Here is a 13,192-nt window from a genome sequence, read left to right on the forward strand (position 1 = left end):
AGGTAAGTAAGCAAAGTACTTCAAAGCTCGGATGTTATGTGCACTGCTCAAAGTTTAAGATATTACCATTACGCTATTAATTTGCTAAAGTTTTGGAAAGTTTAATAAGAAAGTTTCAAGGGCCTGAAAACCGAAAAAAAAGCTATGGTCGGCGCCATTCTGCCAGCATAAGATTATTCGGGCGCGAAGCGTTTTCAAGTAAACGATGCTCAACTTTTCAAGAAAAAATGAAAGATACTTACGTTAGCTACGTTATTTTATACATCCTTGCCCATGTTTCAACTTACTGGTAAATAAAATCCCAGCAAAAAAGCAAGAAAACGCCTTAGATGAATAATGTTAAACGGAAAAAACCGTCAGGGATACGTGACACTTGAACTTAGATGGCTGATAAGGTGATATTCGGTAAAGAAATATTAAAAAGTGTGAAATGTTGTTAAAAAACGAAAATGTTTCGGGTTCTGAAGAAGGGTCATAAACCCGAAACGTTTGTGTTTTAGTTAGAACATTTAAACGCCTTAGATGTTTGACTGCTGTGCGTCGCATCAGTGACAAACTTGTACCCGCCCGTTACGAAAAACTGGAACAGGGCGGAACGCTTATCCAGGGCGGAACGCTTATCTACTAAAACTTGTTGACTAAATAGCAGCGGCTGCGACTGAATATCATATCTAAATAGTTCGTATTTGATGACCGTTTTTGATCTGCTCGAGACTAAAATTCCAAGGCGTCGGGATCAAACCGCGTCTGACCACTTGTGGAGTTGTCCATGCGGGAGGCCTGCATGCTTCTCTTCTCAAACTGCTTCTCGTAATACTGTCAACTTATTTCAGTTTGGTTTTCAAAGCTAGGTTTTAAGCTCTTACAAATAATTGGTATTTATTTTTCGTTATCCGTGCCTAGTGGCGTGCTCATGAAATCGACCAGAAAAAATTCATGTAACTTAGAGAGGAATTTAACCCTATTCAGTAATAGTGCATATTCCTTCTGCAGTTATTGATAAATCTACGAAACCGAAAACTATGGAAAACGTAATCGAGAATGTAAGTAGAAAATATATCACCGTTTTTAAATTCATTAGAAAACACATGCACAACTATCTGCAGTCGTTACCTTTAGATAGTTTTATTCAGTTAATCATTCTCTACACTTGTCATGACCTCAAAGCACTGTAGCTATTCTTACATTTCTATCGTATCCTACGCTAAAAACGATATATCAAGTGCCCAATTCCTCCAAAAATGGGCGTCCATAGGACGGCTGGACACCCTTCTGACTAAAACCTTGGCATGCATACTTATATACACATAGTAATTATACTTACACTGATTGCTCAATACACGTACAGTAAAACCCCGATAACTCGAACTCCTTGCTACCTCTTTCCTTTGGATTTCACCCTACTTTTCAGTCATTTTTACTCGGTTAACTCGAACTTGGATAACTCAAATTCCTGGCTAACTCGAACTAAATTTACTTTCCCTTGATCAAAACTTCACTGAAATTTACCCCGATAACTCGAATTCTGATTCTTGTGACTCTACTCGGAGGCCATTTCTTTAGCCCTTCCTGTTGTATAATCAGTAAAACCACTAAAATCGACACTAAAATTAACACTAGAGTAATTTGATTTTGATTGGTGTAACGAAAAGATCACGTTTTCTCATAAAAATCATAATTATGTAACTGTTTCTGGTGAAATAACTTAAATTTGCACTGTTCTATACACTGAAGTTATGAAAAATCAATAACTATCAATCATTGCGATTGCAAAGTTGACATTCAATCGACCCCGATGACTCGAAGTGTTCTTCGTTTCCCTTCAGAGTTCGAGTTAGTTCGAGTTTCAGAGTTCTACTGTATATAAATTAAAATAAAGTGTTCTTTTCAGTCATAAATAAAACAGCCAGATAAGTCATTTAAAGTAAGACAATGAAGAAAGGCTAGTTCATTACTTTCATTACACGATCTACGATCTACGATCTACTAAATATAATTGAGAATGAGGTTTTTTTCACTCAGGCTAACTCCAATTCTCAGCAACCTGCGCAACAGAGAAGGTAAGCAACACAATTCATTGCTGTCTTGAAACATTTCTACATCGATCTCATAAACAAGTTTGAATAACACAGAATACAGGGTAACGACTTAAGTGAGTTCCTCAGCTCATAGATTTGATTGCTAATGTGCTTGAATATGCTTACTCAGTAAAATAACATTTGCTGAGTCGTAGGTCATTAAAGTGAATTTCCTGATCAACGAAAATCATAAAAGTCAAACGAGCCGATCTATATAAAATAGCCAATCTCCGTTTCTCTAAGCTTAAGAACCACAAATGGGTAAAATAGAATTGAGCCTCTTGCCGACGGAATTTGCAAAAGAAAACTTTGCTTCAAAGCCTGTGGTTCTGCTTATTAAACCAGCAACCTACAAGAGTTGTACCATTGCCAACGCTAAGCATAAACTACTTTTTTAAACAGAACACAGCTTTATTCCGCGCTTTTACTCCCAGCGTATTCCACACCGTTCAAATATATAAAAGTCTTACATTCACCATTTCAGAAACATGTCTGTTCATCCATACAATTTGCACGTAGTCGAATCTAGTCTGAGTCCTCATCCAGCCAAGCCGAGTTTAGAAAAACAATAAGAACTGAAGAAACAAAAGCCTGAAGCCGAAATTTCTACCCAACAAAGTGTTCTTTAAAATAAAAAGCAATATAATTAAAATGAGCGTTTCCTTCGCTATTGGATTAAACAAAAATGCGTTTCAAGGCAGAAACAATTACTAAATAAAAAATGAATATGAAAAACACATCAAAGCGCACATAAAAGTCAAGTTCATTTTTGAGAGTTACTTTCCTTTCGTATTTGGTCCATCAAAATGATTGCACATTCTGTACTTGGTGTCCGGTCCTTTCGCTGCCTTATGAACGCTGCTAAACATTTTTCCTTTCAATTCATCGCGATTTCCTAGATAGATTCTCTTCTACATAATAAAAGTTGAGTCGATTCAAGACATGTTTCGTCGAGTGCGTTGAGTCCACTGTCCGTTCTACCTACTCGTGAAGCTTCTTCTCGTTGAAGCCAAGTTAACATTCTTACACATCACTGAGGCTATTTCCTGCGAGTAAGATAAAACGAATCCAGTGTATGAAGATTCGACAAGAAGGGAGGAAAACAGTAATGGAGGATTCAGCACTTGAAGTCTGTTTCATATCTCGGCGGTAGTAGAATGGAGCGCTCAGTCTCGAGCTTGTTTAGTTCCAACGGCTCTGTCCAACGCCACCACGTTTAATTTAAGTCATAGCTGATACATTTAAAACCGATCACAAAGAATCAATCTCTTAGTCCAAACAAAACCACATGTTTTACACGAGTATATTTCAAACCACACACGAAGAACAATACTGGCGAATAGTTTATACGCTTCTTCTGCCTCTTGCGTTTTCTCAAACCATTTCAGTTCACGTCCAAAGGTTTAAAATGTGTAAAGTCAACTATCAGAGCTTTTCATCACTACCGTTTGTTCACCGGGGTTAACCTCACATCCCAGCTTTCCCAACTAAGACAAACACGACACTCTCTTTGGTTGAGGTCATTATTTTCCGAGGAGTCACGCAATCTCAAGATGGCAATCTCAAAATTTCAAGATGGCAGCTGTTGGTGCCAGCCGCTAAGGAATCGGTAACGTGCGTGGCAAGCAGTTAAAAGGGGGAAAGGAAACGCCTATACCCGGGAAAAGGAACCAGACGTCATGATGGTGGGCTGGAAAGAGTGAAGAGCCACAACAGTTTGGCGGGTCAGATACCGTACGAATCAATGTCGCATGATATAAGCAGACCAGTGAAACAGCTACGATCACACTGATTGTTAGTGCATAGTATAGCATCAATAATCAGAACCACCTAAAAATGTGGCTTTTCTATTGGACAGTATTATGCGGACGTTTCATTGTGACATATTGAGGAGCAAATTCTGAATAAATTTCTATAAAATTTATAACTTTGAGGACACAATTGGGGAAAAAAATAATTTAACATGACCTGTGCTTTCCTATAACCTTTAAACAAAAAGAAGCACAAAGCTCAATTTCAAGCCTTAAGCAAACGAATTCTAAATATCAAAGTTTTAAAAATTGTTATGTTGAGAATGCTGGCAAACAAGTGGGATCATATGGTATGATTTGCATTTTATTTCATTCATAAGCAGCCTTCTGTATGTTTACTCCTAGCCGTGCTTACTGCTCAAAGGCTGGTGAGACTAAGCAAATGACTGAGGCAAATAATTTAATAATAAGCCTGGTTTTTGGGACTTCCAGAGAGTCTCAATCTGAGGGCTCAGTAAGTGTTAGCTGCAGTGGCAGATCCAGACCTTCAGATAAGGGGGGTTGGGGCGGTCATCCAGACCATGGGATAAGGGGGAGGGCCAGTCTCCAAAAAATTTTTTTCGGCCCTTCGGGCCTCAATTTGGTCTCAATTGCATAATATTACTCTGAGTTATTCGAAGCCAGATTAGTCTGTATCAAGGATATCAAAGTCCCGGGTAGGAGTGTAGCCAGCTTTTCCACATATCCTGAAAATTGCACGCGCGACTAGTATGCACTGACCACCACAACACTTTGAGCTCTTAAGCTTTTTAGCTCACAACAACCCATAATTTATTAAAAGCGGTAGAGTGATCAAACCAAAAATTTGTAGGCCTGCGCCTACAGGTCTATGGGCTGGCTTGGCCCCTGCCGGATCCCGCATTACTTACGCAAATAAAACAGTTGAGTGTTTGACTTGAAATCCAAAGTTTGTTAGTGTGTGATTTTCAGAATTGGTATGAGCAAGTAGGCAGTATTGCTTGCATTTCATTAAAGCTGGTTTTGTTTGCACCCTCAGAGAGGTTGAAAAGTTGATCATAATTATGTCTAAAAATAAAGTCCAATAATAAATAATATCATTGTTACAAAAATAATAATAAGTTTAAAGACCCCACCTGGCAAATGGTCAAATTAAGCACTGACATTGGCTCACAGCCCTGAATATTAATATTATAACACTGACTATTCAGTTGCCTCTGGTAATGACCTGGCTTTTGTCACACCATGAAGGATTTTGTGAGTGATATCAGAAAACATTTACCTCACCTTTGATGATTTTAGAGATCACTAAAAACTTACCCAGAAGTTATTTAAAGAATATAAACCATCTTATCATTACCCTATCTACTTAGCCAATAATGATGCAACTACAACCTTAATTCTTGGCCTTTCTAACAGTTGTTATATATTACCTTCTAAGTCCTTGCTTTTTTTGCACACATTTAGGGATCTGTGGCATGAAACCCCGCTGAGCCTGGAGGTAAAAAACAGTTTGTACAGTTATTATAAAAAAGTGACCGATTCAAACTGCAAACCATTTGGGGTGGGGGGGGGGGGGGGGGGTGGGGGAGAGGGTTGGTATATCTGCCAAGGGTTTTTTCACTCATTGTAAGAGGGTTAGCACATTAAACACACTACCTGTAAAATTAGTGACCCTCATCCTTTATGGTTCTGTACATAAGGCACATTTTCTGTCAAGAATTAGATACCCTAAAAAGCTACACTTAACTTTTGAAAAATGCATTGTGTTCACCTTAAGTGGTGGCAGTGAGTAGGGATCTCATAAATACTTCATTAACTTTTACAACAATAACATTTGAACGTCCAGTTAGTTTCCACCCCAGGAGTGAAGCTCCAGTTACTCAAAAGGGGTGGTCACTAACTTTACACAGTGAAAGTTAAGTTGATCTCAGAACATTATAATCAAAAATTATCTATTTTGCAGGAGGCGGATTGTTCAGACCTGTCTGGAGGAACCCAGGAAACAAGGTAAAAAATTCCATGTGCTCTTCGATAGATGAAAGTGCTGCACATAGAGCTTAGTCTTTGGCCAGAGCATGATGACTCTTTGCCCATGCACTTTGCAGTCCAGTTTTAGAGCTCCATATTTACTTGAATAAGAAATAAAAATATTTTTTGACTTCTTAGTATGGCACTTATTTTAGGGCAACACTAGGTGGAGGACAAGGCTTGTACAAATTTTTGTCATTAGCAAGTAAAACAGGACTTTCAAAAAGCAAAAAATTGTTGCTAGAAGGGTTAGATGCTCATTCAAGACAGCGTTGACTACCAATATTGGTCTAACTTGAAATGCTTATATGGAGGCAGCACTTACTTGAGGGCAGAGCTTATTTGAATAAATGGGTACTCTACTAATACTTGTATGATGTGATTGTTGGAAAGTGGTACACTAAACATTGTGTGTAATAAGACCTCTGCATTACAAAATAACATTATGTTATGGCAAAAAATAATAAGAACTGCTTGCCATGTAACATCCTCAATTTTTAAGAAAAAGAAAATCTTTACGACCTTCAAGGGAAGTCCTTCTACATGCATTAAACTGTCATTATATCAAGCACACTACAATAAAGATACATCTTGTTAAACTGTTACTTTAAGTTGATTACAGTCCATCGATCTGTTGGGTGAAGCACTGAGTCCCTGTTGTGGACTCATGGACAACTAACATCCCAGTAGATGTTGATTCTTTAATAGAGGTAAAAAAAACCCAGTTCCTTTTATCATCTATACAGTCTGACGCCTTCCCTCCCTGTCCTCCTTTTTAACATTATTTTTTATGAAAAAAAAAATATACAAAAAATTAATATATTCCTGTTGTAACAAATTGAATGTTGTCTTTTAAGACCATTTGTGTGACATAAATTCAGAGACGGAAGGTCACTGTTCTGAAGAAAATAATAAAATTATGTTTTTCAGGCATACTATCTGGAATAATCCAGAGATAATGCATCCTATTCCAGAACATATGATCAATCGAATGCAACCTAAAAAATGTTTAATGTTTAAAATTCATGTGCTGTGCGTAAATTTAGCAAAGTGACTGGGATTCATTGTTTGTGCACAATATTGTCACTTGCAGCTTACTGGTAGTGTGCGAGAAGTTTGGTCAGCGTTGTTTTGGGAATTAATTTCGCCCGCAAAAGCATTTTAAAGAAAACATTGTAGCAATTTGGACCAGTAGTTTCAAAATAAGAGAGAAAATTGAAATAATAATAATAAAAAAACATTTTGTCAGTACATCTCCCCGATAAGTTTGCTTAGGTCGCAGGTTATGCATGTTACATGATGTTTGTCAGAAGTGCATTTCAGTTCGGCTCTTTTACTGTCAAAACCTTACTTTCTTCTGGCAATCTACCTTTGAATTCATGTTACACCGAGATAAAATCAACAATCAGTTACATGGGGTCAATTGCAGGAATGGCTCCAAGTTTTTCTTTAGTATACCGCTGACCAAATGCTACTACAAAACAATATAAAAACCACAAACAGGCCACCCATAGCCATCCACAGCCATCTATAGCGGACCATAGCAACACATAGCTACACATAACCAAACATAGTGGCACATAGCAAATCATAACCACACATAGCTGCACATACAGTAAAAACCCGCGAGTAAGAACCTGAAAATTAAGAACCTGTTAGCCTAAAATTTGCCATTTATACCCCCTATAAACAACAACCTGTTTAGCCTAGAAATTAAACAGGTTCTTATTTTTTAAATCATATAAGTGAAATGCAGCTGCAAAGCTGCAGTGCAAGAATCCTGTTTAGAGAATTAGGAGATTGGCATTGCTGTGCAAATAAAAGTGCTAATTTAATTATTGATGTAATAAAAAAATAAAGTGCGAGAGGTTAATATTGTTGTATCAAATTTTTAAATTGAAAAATAGGCTGATTACCATCTTGTTTTGTAGCTTGATTTTTTACTGAAATAAGAACCTATTTAAGAACCTAAATAGCCTCAAATTGTGTTAACTACCATTTAAATAAGAACCTGTTTAGGCTTACTCCAGAAAATGTAGGTTCTTACTTGCTGGTTTTTACTGTAGCTACACATAGTCACCCATAGCTACACATAACAATCCATAGCTACACATAGCTACACATAACCACACATAGCCACCCATAGCTACACATAGCCACACATTGTCAGCCATAGCAACCCATAGCCACACATAGCCACCCATAGCTACACATAGCCACCCATAGCTACACATAGCAACCCATAGCTACACATAGCCACACATAGTCACCCATAGCCTCCCATAGCCACACATAGCCACACATAGCCAACCTTAGCTACACATAGCTACACATAGCCATCCATAGCTACACACAGCTTAACATAGCAACCCATAGCTACACATAGCCACACATAGTCACACATAGCTACACATAGCCACCCATAGCCACCCATAGCTACACATAGCCACCCATAGCTACACATAGCTACACATAGTCACCCATAGCCACCCATAGCCACACATAGCTACCCATAGCTACACATAGCCACCCATAGCCACACAGAGCTACAAATAGCTACTCATAGCTACACATAACCACACATAGCCACACACAGCTACCCATAGCTACACATAACCATACATAGCCACACACAGTTACACATAGCTTCTCATAACCACACATAGCTACACATAGCTACACATGCCAACACTTAGCTACACATAACCACACATAGCCACACACAGCTACCCATAGCTACACATAACCACACATAGCCACACACAGCTACCCATAGCTACATATAGCCACACACAGCTACTCATAGCTACATATGGCCACACACAGCTACACATAGCTACACATAACCACACATAGCCACACACAGCTACCCATAGCTACATATAGCCACACACAGCTACACATAGTTACACATAACCACACATAGCTACACATAGCTACACATAACCACTCATAGCTACTCAAAGCTACACATAGCCACACATAGCCACACACAGCTACACATAACCACACATAGCTACAGACAGCTACCCATAGCTACACATAACCACACATAGCTACACATAGCCACACATAGCTACACATGACCACACTTAGCTACACATAACCACACATAGCCACACACAGCTACCCATAGCTACACATAACCACACATAGCCACACACAGCTACCCATAGCTACATATAGCCACACACAGCTACCCATAGCTACATATGGCCACACACAGCTACACATAGCTACACATAACCACACATAGCCACACACAGCTACCCATAGCTACATATAGCCACACACAGCTACACATAGCTACACATAACCACACGTAGCTACACATAGCTACACATAACCTCTCATAGCTACTCAAAGCTACACATAGCCACACATAGCCACACACAGCTACACATAACCACACATAGCTACAGACAGCTACCCATAGCTACACATAACCACACATAGCTACACATAGCCACACATAGCTACACATAGCTACACATAACCACACATAGCCACACACAGTTACCCATAGCTACACATAACCACACATAGCTACACATAGCCACCCATAGCTACACATAGCTGCCCATAGCTACACATAACCACACATAGCTACTCAAAGCTACACATAGCCACACATAGCCACACACAGCTACACATAACCACACATAGCTACAGACAGCTACCCATAGCTACACATAACCACACATAGCTACACACAGCTACCCATAGCTACACATAACCACACATAGCTACACACAGCTACCCATAGCTACACATAACCACACATAGCTACACACAGCTACCCATAGCTACACATAACCACACATAGCTACACATAGCTACACATAACCACACATAGCTACACACAGCTACCCATAGCTACACATAACCACACATAGCTACACATAACCACACATAGCTACACATAGCCACACATAGCTAGACACAGCTACCCATAGCTATACATAACCACACATAGCCACACACAGCTACCCATAGCTACATATAGCCACACACAGCTACCCATAGCCACATATGGCCACACACAGCTACACATAGCTACACATAACCACACATAGCCACACACAGCTACCCATAGCTACATATAGCCACACACAGCTACACATAGCTACACATAACCACACATAGCTACACATAGCTACACATAACCACTCATAGCTACTCAAAGCTACACATAGCCACACATAGCCACACACAGCTACACATAACCACACATAGCTACAGACAGCTACCCATAGCTACACATAACCACACATAGCCACACACAGCTACCCATAGCTACATATAGCCACACACAGCTACCCATAGCTACATATGGCCACACACAGCTACACATAGCTACACATAACCACACATAGCCACACACAGCTACCCATAGCTACATATAGCCACACACAGCTACACATAGCTACACATAACCACACATAGCTACACATACCTACACATAACCACTCATAGCTACTCAAAGCTACACATAGCCACACACAGCTACACATAGCAACAGACAGCTACCCATAGCTACACATAACCACACATAGCTACACATAGCCACACATAGCTACACATAGCTACACATAGCTACACATAACCACACATAGCCACACACAGTTACCCCGGCAGTGCTCGACTGTCAGAAAAAAATCTTGGGGCCAACTGGCCCCCAAGTTTTCATTATTGGTCGCCAGTACAAGTATTCTAGTCGCCAAAAATTATATTTAAGAACTAATGGGATAAAATAAACTTAACATCTTTAACTTAGCCTTAACAGAAAATGAATGGTTTAGACTTCCTTTGAACTTTCTTTCGAATGGTTTTCGCTGACGCTCGATTACCAGCCGGTGTTCTGTAAAATGAATCCGCACTCAAGCGTAAATCTCCTCAAACAGGTATTCAAGCTTAAGGTTCAGGAAATGGAATACACATTAAAAAAACAAAATTCAGGAATCACAAAAAAACTTATTTGGGTTATGAAAGAACAAAATCTGCAAAATTTGTTTTGCGTCCCATGTATTTGCATGTTCAGAACTGAACATCGGTGAAACTTCATCTATTGCGCGGTTGCCTAACACGTGATCGAAAGTCTCCAGAAAGACCAGAAAGAGGAAACGTTGCTAATGTTTTCGGGCAAAGAAGTTGATTTCGCGAGAAGTCTGTGAGACAAACAGCATGACTTCAACTTTACTTAATTAGAAGTCAATAAAATACGGCAGAGCTTTTATTTGCGTCGTCACGCTAAACAGAAATTTGCGTAAAGTTGTTTACAAGAATTGCGAAGCTCGAGAAGTAAGCGCCGTTCGTTCTCGATTAGCTTCGATTAGCTTGACCTTTTATCAGATTAATCTGTTATCGAGTCCGCAATCGAGATACATCTTCGACTTAAAGAAATTGTTTTAAATATCGATGCGCTTAAAGTCATTCCCGGAGAAACACGGGACGATCTGTTGAGAATTTCGATCGATTTGTCCGAAAGTCGATTAAAGTCTTCCGTCGAATTCATTCATTTCACAATCCTCTTTCAAGTAAACGTAGATTAGAGTGTTGGAAGAAATCGTTAAAGCCTTTAGACAAATCGTTAAAACGTTTAGACAAACCATTAGAGCGTTTGGGCAAAACGTTAGAGCGTTAGAAAAACCGTTAGCTATCCGTTAGTTGTGTAAAGGATAACAAATTATCATTAGTGTACGTTTACCCAAAGAAGAAAGTCACCTATCTTGGGGGCCAGGTTGGCGACCAGGCATGAAAATTTAGTCGCCACTGAGTAAAAGCTGGTCAAATTGGCGACCCCACGGGTCGCAACGTCGAGCCCTGTACCCATAGCTACACATAACCACACATAGCTACACATAGCCACACATAGCTACACATAGCCACCCATAGCTACACATAACCACACATAGCTACTCAAAGCTACACATAGCCACACATAGCCACACACAGCTACACATAACCACACATAGCTACAGACAGCTACCCATAGCTACACATAACCACACATAGCTACACATAGCCACACATAGCTACACATAGCTACACATAACCACACATAGCTACACATAGCCACACATAGCTACACACAGCTACACATAACCACACATAGCTACAGACAGCTACCCATAGCTACACAAAACCACACATAGCTACACATAGCCACACATAGCTACACACAGCTACACATAACCACACATAGCTACAGACAGCTACCCATAGCTACACATAACCACACATAGCTACACATAGCCACACATAGCTACACATAGCTACACATAACCACACATAGCTACACATAGCCACACATAGCTACACACAGCTACACATAACCACACATAGCTACAGACAGCTACCCATAGCTACACAAAACCACACATAGCTACACATAGCCACACATAGCTACACACAGCTACACATAACCACACATAGCTACAGACAGCTACCCATAGCTACACATAACCACACATAGCTACGCATAGCCACACATAGCTACACACAGCTACCCATAGCTACACATAACCACACATAGCTACTCAAAGCTACACATAGCCACACACAGCTACACATAACCACACATAGCTACAGACAGCTACCCATAGCTACACATAACCACACATAGCTACACATAGCTACACATAGCTACACACAGCTACCCATAGCTACACATAACCACACATAGCTACACATAGCTACACGTAGCTACCCATAGCTACACATAACCACACATAGCTACACATAGCCACACATAGCTACACATAACCACACATAGCTGCACATAGCCACACATAGCTACACATAGCCACACATAGCTACACATAACCACACATAGCTACACGTAGCTACCCATAGCTACACATAACCACACATAGCTACACATAGCCACACATAGCTACACATAACCACACATAGCTACACATAGCCACACATAGCTACACATAACCACACATAGCTGCACATAGCCACACATAGCTACACATAGCCACACATAGCTACACATAGCCACACATAGCTACACATAACCACAAATAGCTACACATAGCCACACATAGCTACACACAGCTACCCATAGCTACACATAACCACACATAGCTACACACAGCTACCCATAGCTACACATAACCACACATAGCTACACACAGCTACCCATAGCTACACATAACCACACATAGCTACACATAGCCACACATACCCACACATAGCTACACATAACCACACATACCCACACACAGCTACCCATAGCTACACATAACCACACGTAGCTACACACAGCTACCCATAGCTACATATAGCTTCACACAGCTACCAATA

The 13,192-nt window shown here is 39.9% G+C and overlaps 1 long non-coding RNA gene across 1 annotated transcript in view; it reads right to left on the bottom strand.

Annotated features, from left to right (window-relative positions):
- Nucleotides 1-13,192, bottom strand: part of LOC140941388 (uncharacterized) — a 67,627-nt gene that overhangs the window by 12,566 nt on the left and 41,869 nt on the right. The window contains exon 4 of the long non-coding RNA XR_012166458.1: nucleotides 5,281-5,342. This is a non-coding gene — a long non-coding RNA (uncharacterized lncRNA). The remainder of the gene's footprint in view (nucleotides 1-5,280; nucleotides 5,343-13,192) is intronic.

Source organism: Porites lutea, chromosome 6 (genome assembly GCF_958299795.1).
Source record: "Porites lutea chromosome 6, jaPorLute2.1, whole genome shotgun sequence".
NCBI lineage: Eukaryota > Metazoa > Cnidaria > Anthozoa > Scleractinia > Poritidae > Porites > Porites lutea.